Source organism: Convolutriloba macropyga, chromosome 5 (assembly GCF_964194025.1).
Source record: "Convolutriloba macropyga chromosome 5, txConMacr16.3, whole genome shotgun sequence".
Lineage (NCBI taxonomy): Eukaryota > Metazoa > Xenacoelomorpha > Acoela > Convolutidae > Convolutriloba > Convolutriloba macropyga.
In genome coordinates, this window is record NC_134472.1 from 76,111,810 (window position 1) to 76,124,440 (window position 12,631).

The 12,631-nt window shown below is 34.6% G+C and overlaps 1 protein-coding gene across 6 annotated transcripts in view; it reads left to right on the plus strand.

Annotated features, from left to right (window-relative positions):
* The window catches only part of LOC142339663 (dynein, cytoplasmic 1, intermediate chain 2a-like), a 117,578-nt gene extending 108,545 nt beyond the window's left edge, over positions 1-9,033 (plus strand). For 5 of the 6 annotated variants that reach the window (XM_075389861.1, XM_075389864.1, XM_075389860.1 and 2 more), the window contains one exon: positions 8,632-9,033. The gene's annotated coding sequence lies outside the window, so the exon portion shown is untranslated. Of the gene's footprint in view, positions 1-8,622 lie in introns of all 6 variants that reach the window. The other variant, XM_075389862.1, reaches the window with a different exon arrangement.
* Positions 9,034-12,631: the final 3,598 nt, after the last annotated feature.

A 12,631-nucleotide genomic window follows, 5' to 3' on the forward strand; every position in this document is an offset into this window, starting at 1 on the left:
AGTGGTGAACAAACAAAAAACAGAATATATTGTGCTCAGCACCAGGAAGAGGTAAACAAATACGGTTTTGAATGTCGACAATGAAAAAATAACAGAATCTAATAGTGTGAAGTATCTTGGCGTAATTATTGTTTATTGTTAGCAAACTAAAATTTGATGGAGAGGTAAAAAAGATTCTTCATAGAATGGCTTATAGAGTAAAAATTTTGAATACACTCAGTAAAAGTTCACCCAAGGAAACAAAAATCGTAATGCAAGAGTAATAAGTCATCTACATTATTCCGCTTTAATTTTGATAGGGTTGCAAAAGTCAATACTCACAACTTTAGAAAAACAATTGTGTTGGGGAATAAAAACCATTTTTAATGGCAGAAAATACGATCGGTCCACAGATCTCAATTTTCGCACTAGAGTATTATCAGTCTCTTTTCTTTTGAAATATCTTTGCTCAAAATAATTTGTCGCTTACTCAGCTTCGATCTTCCAGCATATAAAATTGAACCTCTCTCACCATGAGAATAAAATAACATGACAGGTCAAAAAAATAACGTTCGATATAAGAAAGAACAATAAGTTTTTAACTGATTCTTTTATTGCACAAGCCATTAAAGTTTATAATAGTCTGCCCTCTAATATTAGACTGAAAACAACATCGAAAGCTTCCTTAAAAAAGAACTGAAACAATTTTTTTGGAAAGAATTTTTTGAAGGACCCTAAAAGATTAGGACCCAAGCATTAGATTTTAATTTTGATTTTAATCTTCATTATGTACATATAAAATTGTGAGAACATTTTATGCTCGCATTTAGGCCATTTTTTTCTAATGTAAGGTCAAATTTCTGGGTAAGTAATTTACTGATTTTATATTTTATAATGTTTTATTCTCAGCTCTACATCGCCTCTTTTACCATTTGCATTTTATTCTTATGTGTACCAGAGGAAATTAACAATGTTCTTTTTTATTTGAACTCTTTTCTAATTAATCTCAGTTACCAAGTTTATTGGTTTTGGTACCAATCCCTATATCATCTCATTGAGAAAAGGAGGTCTGGTTGATTACAAAAAAAAACTACCGAAGCGGCACGAACTTTAAAAAAGTGAATGTTTTTTACCACAGTCATTTCACCTTTCTGTTTTAATCCCAACTGGGTTTATGGGAATCATTTACTTCTATTTCCGCGGGTATGTTGCGTCCTACAGTTTTTTTGAGTTTCATGTGACAAAATGGCTTCCATTGCAATTTCTAGCAGCTGGATACAATTGGTTGCAGTCTGCTAAAAGTCAAATAAAAGTGCACCGAAATTGGTTTCAATGTTGCTATTTTGATTTCTCTCGATGAAAGTTTAGAAATTTTGTTAGTTAATATCTTTTTTGTATGCAATATGTTTTCTTGGACGATCGGATTTTCCTCTATCTGTTGTCTTGAAGAAGTGAGGGACAGATAAAGCCCGGATGGCATTAATTCCCTGAGCAAGCTCGCTTAGAGTTTTATTAGTCTATAATTGTACAATTCACCGATGCTGCGCAGAATATATATAATTAGGTTAGTGTGAAGGCGAATTTTTTCGAGATTCAGACTCCATCCCATTTTAATCAACCTCTCCAGCCCAAACGAGCCTCCTGCTTGCAACCCCCCAGCAAAGCCCAAAAAAACTTGAATCCATCCATTTTTCTACTCCCACTCAATCTCGTCAGTCGTTTGAGAGGAGTTGGTCAGAAGCTAGTCGATTGTTTAATCATTTTAGTAGTCTATAAAACGGTCTGATAACAATTTGAAGCCCCCTAGTGGTATTAGTGTCCACGCATATAGTGGATATTATTTTAGCTGCCAAATTCCCACAGTAGAAAACATAAAAAGAAACGTTTAGAACTACAATTCAAGAAGTTTTTTATAGATCGAATGAAAAATTACAACCCCAATTTATCACTACTTAAGATTTTAGAGTGCAAAAGTTCTTTGCAGAAAAAAGCATTTGCTGATTTGATCCAGTTTCTTTTTCCGTGTGATCGTTGTCACCGCTATAATATGAATGGGAGCAATGACAGGAGAATGCCGGAAACGATGCGAAAAAGGAATCATGTCGCACTGATCGACATTTAAAAAAAACCTAAAACCTGTCAGCATATGAAAATACTTAGCTTGATTTTCTTTTGCACAGATGAAATAGTAAATAATGTCAGTGATAGACATCAATATAGCTTTTGTTAAAGCAAATAAAAACCACAGGTTATATGTGCACGACTGAGATTTTTGAGGTTTAAGTTTTTTTCTTTGGGAAGAAACCCAGGAATCAGCATAACGTAGGTGCAGTTTTGCTGCGATATTGGTAGTTAGGGCTAACCTTTCTTTTCTACGGGAGGATAAAAAGAATACTGACTTTTTTTCATTTTACCTGTTAACGATAAGAGAACAAGTTACGTAAAAGGCATCTAAACCCTATTTTTTGCTGGGTTTTTCAAATTACATCTTTCCTTTCATTCTTCTAGTGGACCATATGTGCACTCAAGTTGGATTGTAGGCCTAAATACATATTAATTAAAAGTGAGTTGAACAGAACAATGAAAGAAATCTGGAGGAGATGAAAAAAGTTCTCACGCAAAGTAATGCAAAAAGAAAACGGGACACAAAGTTTGGATTCACTAGGAAAAAAATTAGTCTGCTTATCAGCTGACAGGACTACAAAAAAGCAACCTAGCTTTCAGAAATGGATCTTAATTTAATACGAAACTGATTAAAGACAAAGTATGATGGGAAGTTCTAAACGGAGTGGAAAAACGAGTTGCTTTGAATTTGCCTCCTATATATGAGCCGATATGATAAGTGAAATCTTTTTGCAGTATATACTAATCAACCATATCTGTCAGTAGATTTGTCACTTCAGTATTAAAGATAGAAAATACCACGGCATTAAAACAAGCGACACAAATCAAGCTCAAACTCTGGAAGTCGGTCAGTTAGTCATCAATTCGTAAAATCTCAGCTGCTAAAATGAGAGCAATGTGATCAGTTGGTGTGAAATGAATATGTAATTATAAAAAAGATACCATGATAATAAAACAAGCTAAATCAGAAATAAAATTGATAAAATTAAAGAAAAATTGTTCACTATGAAAATCACTCACTATGAAACAGAAGCTAAATCAAAAAGAAAATTCAAGAAAAATTGTCAAAATCACTCAATTGTCTCGCATTTAATTGTCAATTTCCTGATGTAATTGCTGGCATAATTAATAAGAAAGAATAGACCTATATGAAAGAAACAAGCAATTTGCACACCTAGCTATATACTTTGTAAATTGAAAATATAAGCAAAAATTGCACAAGAATTCTTGAATACGTAAAACGAATAACAAAATATCCCAATAGTAATTTAGACAAAATGTATTTAAAACAACTTTGGAATTGAGACTGTAGCCTATTGAGATCAATTCGTTGCAATTCTGCTTTTGAACTGCTTCACGTTGTGCTTTCAAAATTCTGCTTTTGAACTGCTTCACGGTAGCAATAAGTTTTTGATCAATTAACGAATTTTTGTAATTTACTATTCTCGCTCTTTCTTGCAAATTTGGTCTGAATAAAAACTCAGTTTTTGAAAGAGAGAGAGAGAGAGAGAGAGAAAGAGACAGAGAAAATTAGGTGAGAAAATCTGTGCTTAGCGAGCAGAATTTTTTGTTCACGTGCGGCATTTTATTACAAGCTTTTCGGCCGAAATGGTTTTCCTCAGACACGCATCAAAAGGAGTAGCGTTGACCTCTTCAGCATTTCTATTACATTAGAGTTCATTTTTGAGCTCCACCCTCTCAATTTGACATTTTGACGCTTTTTAATTGCTTTTTAATGACGTTTGAAGCAACTATTGTAATCGTATTGGTCTTTTTTTGCTCGATCATTTTGATTTTTTGAGTGACTTTCACGCCCTTGATTTTTCGCTTTGCTTGATCTAAATTTTTCTCGCGTTTACAATTTTCATCTGCTGAACTCAAGTGGCATCAGAAAACTACTCAATGTCATATGAACAATGCATCGAAATTGGTGTAATTTTATTCAGTTTGAATTTTAATAGCAGTTATAGTGGTTTATAATTACCTCTAATGACGTCATTTGAAGCCACAATTGCTGAATTTTTAAGTACTCGCCCCTGCTGAAGCACGCTGCTATAGATTTGTGCTCCCACTAGTCGTTCGAGAGCTTTTCTTCCGACGCTGGTTGGTTACGTTTAAAGGTTTTTTCAATTTTTACTGGAGTTTTTATTTTTGATAATTTATGAACTTCTGATTTCATTAGTATCAATTTTAATTGCTCCTGAACGAAGTTCATAGCAATTATTGTAAACGTGTTGTTCTCTTTTATGCAATTTTTTTGCTTGACCATTTAGTGCTTTTCTTCCAGAACATTCTTCGACTTCTCAAGTGACTTTTTCTAGCTTTCGTTCTTCATTTTTGATTGATCTCTATTGTTCTGACTAAAGCTTTCTTGCTAGTATAAAATCGATTGCACCAAAGAAAATATAAGGCCTGATAGCCTAGTTGGCAGTGCATGTGGTTATGGAGAGGGAGGTTCGAATCCCGGTGGGGTCAAATGTTTTGCACCCGCCTGTCGTTCGAGTGCAATTCTTCGACATTAGTCGGTTTGTTTTATTTTGTGAAGTAAAATGGGAAATTCAGGTCAATATTTGGCCTGGTTGTGTCTTTTTTGTAGTCTTCTGCTCAGGTCTTTTGTTTGCGTTTTTCAGAATACTTTGTCTACACAACTGCTCGTCAAGAATGTTCTCTTGCCTTAATTACAGCGGGCAGAGACTGGAATGCTAACTAGGCCAGTCCTAATTTAACCGGTTTTTTAAACCATCTTTGCATTTTTTTTATTTGGTGGGTACGCCAACGCAGTGCCTACGCAAATGGCACTTCCACGTTTGACATCTGACGTACATCACTCAATGCGTCAATTGAATGGAGTTCAGAATTCTTTCAACAATTTTCTGCGTTGGGGAAAGGACGAAAAGCTGAATCAAAAGAGCGTGATAAATGTATGAATACTAAGCACATAAAATATCAGGGTCTTTTGGAGTATACTCCAAACTGGTATTAGTATTGAGCTTTCTTCCAATTTAGAGACCAATTTCACCATGTTTAGCTAATCTAATGAAACTTCGGACAATTTTAGAACTTTTCGATTTTTTTTCTACCTGATCAATGGGAGCGCCGCTCAGGGGTCACTGGCGGCAAATTTCCGGCAGTCTGTCCGTTATGTTTTTGCTGTCAACTTATTTTGTTGATCCTGTTTTGTCAAAGTTTTGATAAATTGCATTCCACGTCTCAAGTTTTTTTTAGCTTTGCATGCTTATTCTTCATGAACTCTTTCCGTCTATATGTTCGAAAATTTCCACTTATATGTGTGTTTTTGGGGGATAAGCTAGTTTTGCAGTTTTAAAGTAAACTCGGGGCGGCTTACTATTGTGGGCACCTATTGAGGTTCTCTAATGCGTTCAATTTAACTCTTCAACGGTATTTCTGCATATCCATTTTCTTACCAGCAACCCGCCTGCGTTTTTCGAGATTGATTTGTGCGATGTTGGGCGATTATGATGAAGAGAAAACTGATAGCACGGAAGCGAAACTGTGGCTATCATTGTGTGGTTTGTGTTTAATTGTGTGGTTTTGTGTTTAATTCTTCGTCTTCTCAAAATTGTTTGGCGTAACAAATCGACGCCACCTCAAATAGTGAGACAACTATTACAATGACTTATATCTCTCAACAGCATAAATAGTTTTTCGGAAATAGTTTTTTTGTGACATAACTTATCAAAATGACCTTACACACTTCTTTCGAGTTCAATTCAGCAAATAACTCTCAGTGAATTTTTGTACCCCAATTAAATTATTATCAAGCCCTTTTACTTGAAAGATTTAAGGAATTGCTCTACAATGAATTTGAAACTGAAAGGGTCCTGCTTTCCTTTTTTGTGCGTGATCGATATTTGTCTGACTGATTTGATTTTTTTTCTCAGAAATGGATTAAACTGCTAAAGCCTGTAGGGCATTGATTTGCTGTTTAGAGATTTACTTGTTTGTACGTATATAGTTCACCGAAATTGCTGACGAGACAGATTCATGGCATGTACAGCATCTTGATAGGTTCGCGCCCTCTTTGTTCCGACCCCACTTTAGTGGGAGGGAGAAACTATATACCCGAATCGGTTTTTTGTTCAGTCAATTTTCATTTGACGCCGATCGATATATTCATTGTAGAGAGTTGTGAGCGTTATCATTAAAAAGCCCGTCCAGCGTAGAGAATATAAAAAGTATATATTTTTGTTTTTCCGGGGAGTTATCAAGTTTTCTGAATAGTAGACCAATATCCGTTGTTTTGTTCACATTTTCCGTAACTTGAGCCAAAATTTTCGTTAATTTTGCTAAGGTTTTTAAAAATTGTCAACAGCAGTTTTATTGGGTTTACCTCTAAAGATTGGGGAGGGCTGCAGAATGGTTTGACCTGAGTTTTGTGATGCTAAGTTTTTGCTAAATTTTTTTGAATTTCAGATTTTTTCATGGAAAATGGTTCGAAATGGTTCGTAACTTGAGCCAAAATTTTCGTTAATTTTGCTAAGGTTTTTAAAAATTGTCAACAGCAGTTTTATTGGGTTTACCTCTAAAGATTGGGGAGGGCTGCTGAATGGTTTGACCTGAGTTTTGTGATGCTAAGTTTTTGCTAAATTTTTTTGAATTTCAGATTTTTTCATGGAAAATGGTTCGAAATATGCTTTTTTAGTCATTTTTTTAATTTGCTTGAAGTAACTACCTGAAGACTGCTGAAACAATCTTTTTAAACTCTACAACAGGGCTTATTTTGTTTCTAATACCTATACGTGTTTTCTTGAATCTAAAGTTTGCCCGTTTTTCGCTTATTTAGCTCGATATGTATCCAAAATGCATCATTTATATTAGATATATTGAAATATTTCCTTTGCCAAATTATCTCTATCGCAAATATCTGGAGCTATTAGGTGTTTTAGTCGGTCGAGCAGCGAAATTAGGAAAGATTTTGTTCTCTTCGTGGACTCTTACAATAAATAATTGTGGGTCTCTATTGGGGTGCGCTCTTTTTTTTCAATATTTTGTGGCAATGTTTTGTTAATTCAGATAAAACTGATGGCTTCTATGTTGTGTTTTCGTAACTGTTTGTTAAATTGAATAGTGAGTTTTGTCCGCATTTATTGTGTTTTGTAGTCATATAACTTAACTAAAATTAAGCCTATTTAGATGCCTAAGGAATGGCGATTTCCTTTTGTTTTAATTTTTTATCTTCTTTCTGTCAATAGGTAGCTTGTTTTCTGTAAAGACAGATCATATCCTCTTGTTGGCCTTTTTTTAACTTTTGTTTTCGACCTTTGGTTTCTGGGCTTATGGTTTCAACTTAAAAATGCTATTGTGGATATCTTATGTTTTTTGTTTCCTTGCCTTTAAATCACTAATGGCGAGGTCTCATTGGCGCATGTGAACCTGAAAGATTGCGCACGTGAACCTATTTAATGTTCTAATTGTATAGATGATCGTTTTAAGGGCTTTGACACCGTTAGCTTTTTAAATTATTTGATTTTTTAAAAAGAAATATGCCTGCTTTTGTTCTTTTTGTAGTCGTATCACATAATGTTGATATGACAGGTATTAATTGCTTCCTTAGGAGGTATAAATTAACAGGTTTCAGTTACTTCTTCAATTATACATCAAGAGGTATAAATGAATCTTTTATTGGCTTCAGTTGATACCTAATGTTTTTAATCTCTTATAAAATAATGGTTTTTAAAAATGAGACTTATTTTGAACTTTGCCCTTTCTGCAGTCTTTTTTCGAATTGTTAAGAAGTCTCATTAATAGCATGCGTCAATTCCTCTTTTGTAATTTACAAGTTAATTTGTTTTGGTTTAGGTGTTACCTGATGCCATTTTGATTTTGTTATTGTAATTTCTTTTTAATATAGACATAGTTTTGCAGCTAGTGTAGCAACAGTTGTTGCCGGCCACGGGTGCTGAAATAAGGTTGTTTAGTGGTATCTTACTGTATTTTTTTTTAAAATTCAATCTAATTATTGAGAACGTCACTAGGACAATCACATTATGGCGTCCTTCAGATTGATTATTGCTTTCTCTATTTATGCATAGCAAATTTTGTTCAATCCATTTGTTTGTTGTAGCTGCGAAGCTGTCAGCTGACCTCACAGTTTTAAGCTGAACTGTGCGATAAATTATTTGATCATAATTGACTTAAATCGCTCTCTGAATGACTTCTAACTTAATTAAGGTATCTTGAGATCACTCTAACCCTTTTTAAGGTCAATATAGGACTCCTATATAAATATCAAAGTTAACAATGAAGGATGGTGACCAAAATATAATAAAAAGTTTTAATTTTTGAATTTGAAAAGATTTTTTTTGAGAACGTTTAAGTATTCAAAAAGGTTGGAAACCTCATCAACTCAATTCTGTATCTGTTGCTGTCTATGTTCTACATCACGAAACTCTGTTTCACAGCTATTTCAGCAATTTGCCGGCTATGTTCCATTTATGGAGCAAGTTCTATGATGAAAAATTTCTACGGACATGTTGTGAAGAAAGTATGCAATGTTAGTTGTTTTAGTGTGCCACGTGCTGAGATTGAATCACGCAAATGATCTGCAGAATCTGACTCCTTCAATTAAGCAATACTTGCTGCTCTTTTGGTGGATGGATCTATGGACTGAAGCTTCTCTTCTGATCAACATTTGACACATGAGTTACCCTAAAACAATTTTCTGCCATAACATCTCGTAAAAAGGGCTGGATTTGTTTGTTTAATTTATTTGTTCACTCTTGAAATATTGAAAACAACATAAGTTGTTTTTGGAGAGTTGAATATAATTAGGGTGATGAAGTTTTTGTTTGCAATGCAAGAAAATCAAGGATTGTTTTAAGTTGTAAATCTAAGTCTTGCGTTGTTACATTTAATATAAATAAATTTAAGCATAATGGTTGCAGTAGATTAATTTAACATCCACACAAATATAGTTTTCTAAATGATTGTGAGCTGAGTATGCGATTGGCAAAGTTTTCTTGACTTCCCTGAATAACATAGGTACTTCAAATTGGCGTATTTTTGCTGAGTAATAAAATTGGGGCCTCTATTGGAACTGCTGAAGGTAACCTTCCGAGTTTAACCTAAACAGAAATGTTGAGGGTGTGAGCGTTGTAACAAACTCAACTTGGCTGCATACAATTTTTCCTATAATGACCTACTGTATAATGGCACGTGCTCTAACGGAGGCGCCTAGCGTATTAGAGGGCAGAAACCGCAACGGTACGAAATTGTAATTTTTATTACGTATTGGGATCTTTTCCGTTTGTGCCCCCCCAGTACGTTATGCTTCCCCCAGTGACAGAGCACGTGTCATTACATAGTAATTCATTATCTAAAAATATTGCACGTGCGTTTGGGGGTTGCAAATAATATGCACCCACTAAGCTGGGGGGGCACAAACGGAAAAGATCCACGTATTGTTTTGCGTGCTCCCGTTTCTCATCTTGTTTAATCGTAGTTGCTCAGCAAAGCAATCTAGAATGAAAGGAATCAGTATCAAAAACGAAGTCAAAAATAGAAGCGGTATAAACCCATGAAACCCAATTTTAATTTCCTGCTACTTGAACTTTGTTATTATAAGTGTTGGTTACCATCTCTAATGTTTATTGGTATTGATACTAGCCCCTGTGTCCTCTCATTAAGTAACAGGACTATAGCCTAACTACAAAATAGAATCAAAATAATTTGCACTTTCGAAAACATTTTCTTACATCAATCATTTTTTCCCCCATTTTTTCTGTTCTTTCAATCCCAATTAGGGTTATAGAAACCAATGACGGCTAATGTTCGGCAATCTGCCGGTCTTGTTTATTGTTGCAAATAAGTTTGTTTTCCATAACTCATTTTCAATGTTAGACTTTTATTTTGAACAGTTTTTAAGTCTATTATTTATCTAACAACGTTCTTTGATTAAATATGTTCTTTTACTATATAGAATTTTTCAAAATTTTGTCTAACTTTTTAGCTTAATTTACCTTTTAGGCAATTTTCTTTTTCATTTTACTAAAAATTATTGTTTTTTGTCTCCATTCTTGCAGCCAGTAGATACTCATTGTTTGAGAGATTAGATTTTTCGACGAAGTCGAATTCGCGTCGTGTTTCCGGAACTCTTGCGGCTTTGGTTTTTAATCGGCCGGGTTGTTCTGAAACCGTATGTAAAAGTGAAATGTCGCACGTGCCCTAGTTTTTATTGTTGAACAAATGAAAGAGAGAAAACAGAGTAGTTATTCTGTTCATACCGGTTTTCAAACAGCGGTAAAAGTAGTTGTGAAAAATGTTTTAAAGTGAGCAAAACTAAAGTGAGCAACGGACTGGGGAATTGTGGCCCCCAGTGCGTTATCTACACAATAGTTACAGAGCACTGCCATCACATAATAAATAATGTCAAAAATTGCACGTACGTCGGGAGGGGGGTCACATAATATGCACCCACTAAGTGGGGGTTGGGGGCTGGGAGTCACAAATAGAAAAAAAATCCGCGCTTTCTTATGTATAATAGCCGCCCTCATCTTCTCAGCCGGCTATTATAGCGCTCCTATTTTTTACAATTCAAAGAATTTGAATTGTATTGGGGCGCTGTCTTTTTTTTAAGATCTGTTCACACATTTTCATGATTTTTGAAGTCAAATTGGAGTAGTGATTTTGGTCACGCCGAAACAGGAAATGGAGCGAAAAAGCGAGTGGTTTTGCGGCGTGAATTTTTTCGCTCTAATTTTAAAATAGAGTGAGAAAACGCTGTTTGAACAAAAATTCGGTTTCTCGGTAGTGGTTTTTTGTTCACAAGCGGCAATTTCACTCTGATTTTTACTGTTTTTTTTCAATTTTTTGGATTTTTTTCTAAATAGTTTTGCCAATCCATTCACAGCTTTTTTATCTGATTTTTTTTAAAATGGTTTTCTCAATCCACTCATATTCCATTCTAGGTCTAGTTTTTCTGTTTAGTCAATGAAAATTTTTTGAATTGTACATCAGGACTTGTCCTGCTATGTTTTTTTACTTCGTCGAATAAAAAAATGTTTCGCTTTACCTCATTTTGCCGCTTTTTCAACATGTTGCGTGATATCTTTTTGACTTCTCTAGGCTAGTTTTCTCTTCTTTCATTCTGCTAAAAGTGATTTTGAACATCAGTTGCTCAGCAAAGCAATTCAAAATCAACAGAGTCAGTATAAAAAATTGAAGTCAGATGTAGAAACGGGATAAACCCATAAAGCCCAATTTTAGATGCCCGCAATTTGAACGTCGTTCCTATAAGTCTTAGTTACCATCTCTAATGCTTATTGGTATTGATAGTAGCCCCTGTAGCCTCTCTCTAAGAAACAGAAGTACGTTATGTTCAACTACAAAATGCCATCAAAATAAATCGGACTTAAAAAATGTTTTTGTTCAAAAATCTCTTTTTTTCAATATCTTCTTTTCTTTCAATCCCAATCATGTTTATTGGAATCAACGGCGGCTATTTTCCGGCAATCTGCCGGTTATGTTTCACTCTGATTTTTCAGGCAATTGTAGATGTTTGTCTCCCATATCTTCACTAAGCTTATATATTTGAGGCATAAACACAAATTTTGATGTTTTACCATTTAGTTGTGGATTTAGCTCTTCGAATTTTTTGGAGTGTTGTATGATGAAGAAGCAGTTTTTTTGATGCTGTTAGAAAGTTTATTGTTTTGATTTGATTGTGCCCCCCACGCCAGCTTAGAGTGTGTTCAGTTTTCGGTACCCCTATCGAGATAGTCATAGTTTTAGATAATGACCCTGTGTGATGACACCTGATCTGAAACAAAGGTGCATTACGTGTTGGAGAGCAGCAACGATACGAAATTGTAATTTTTATGTATTATTTCGCGTGCTGCTGTTTTTCATCTTTTGTCGAATAAATGACGGTTACGTAAATGTTTGAACCAATCAGAACAGTTTTTTTCGCGTTAAGTTACTGTTTGCTATATACATTGGTTTCTATTACTCCAAGGAGTAGACGCTTGTACCTTTGTAAGCTATCTTTAATAGCTTAATTTATTAAACCTAATTGTAAAAAATTGTTCGAGAAATTTTTTTGCAATTTTGTATCTCTTAATCGATGCCCATTTTTTCAGGTTAAAAATGACCAGTAAATGATCAAACAGATAGAAAGTAAATAAAAATCTCTGAAAAACAATTGATGAGATATCACAACTGGTAGAGAATATCGTAAACACTTCACTTTGAGTATTTTTTTTCTTGGTTTCTTTTTGCATCTGCGTATCGTTTTTGATCAATTTATCAATCAAGCCGCAAGTCATTTAGTCTGTTGTTGAAGCAAAACTGAATACAACGCAGTGTTTGTTGAGTACAAAAATATTGGAATCACGATTTCTGAAGCATTTTCAAGAGTTTTATAGAAAAATACTGCTGTGCTCTCTCTCTCTCTCTCCCTCTCTCTCTCTCTCTCTCTCTCTCTGAGGACGTTTCTCCCGCTTGAGTATTTGTTTCTTGGTTACTTCTTTCGCGTTTGCATGTTGTTTTTGAGCATTCTATCTATCAAACT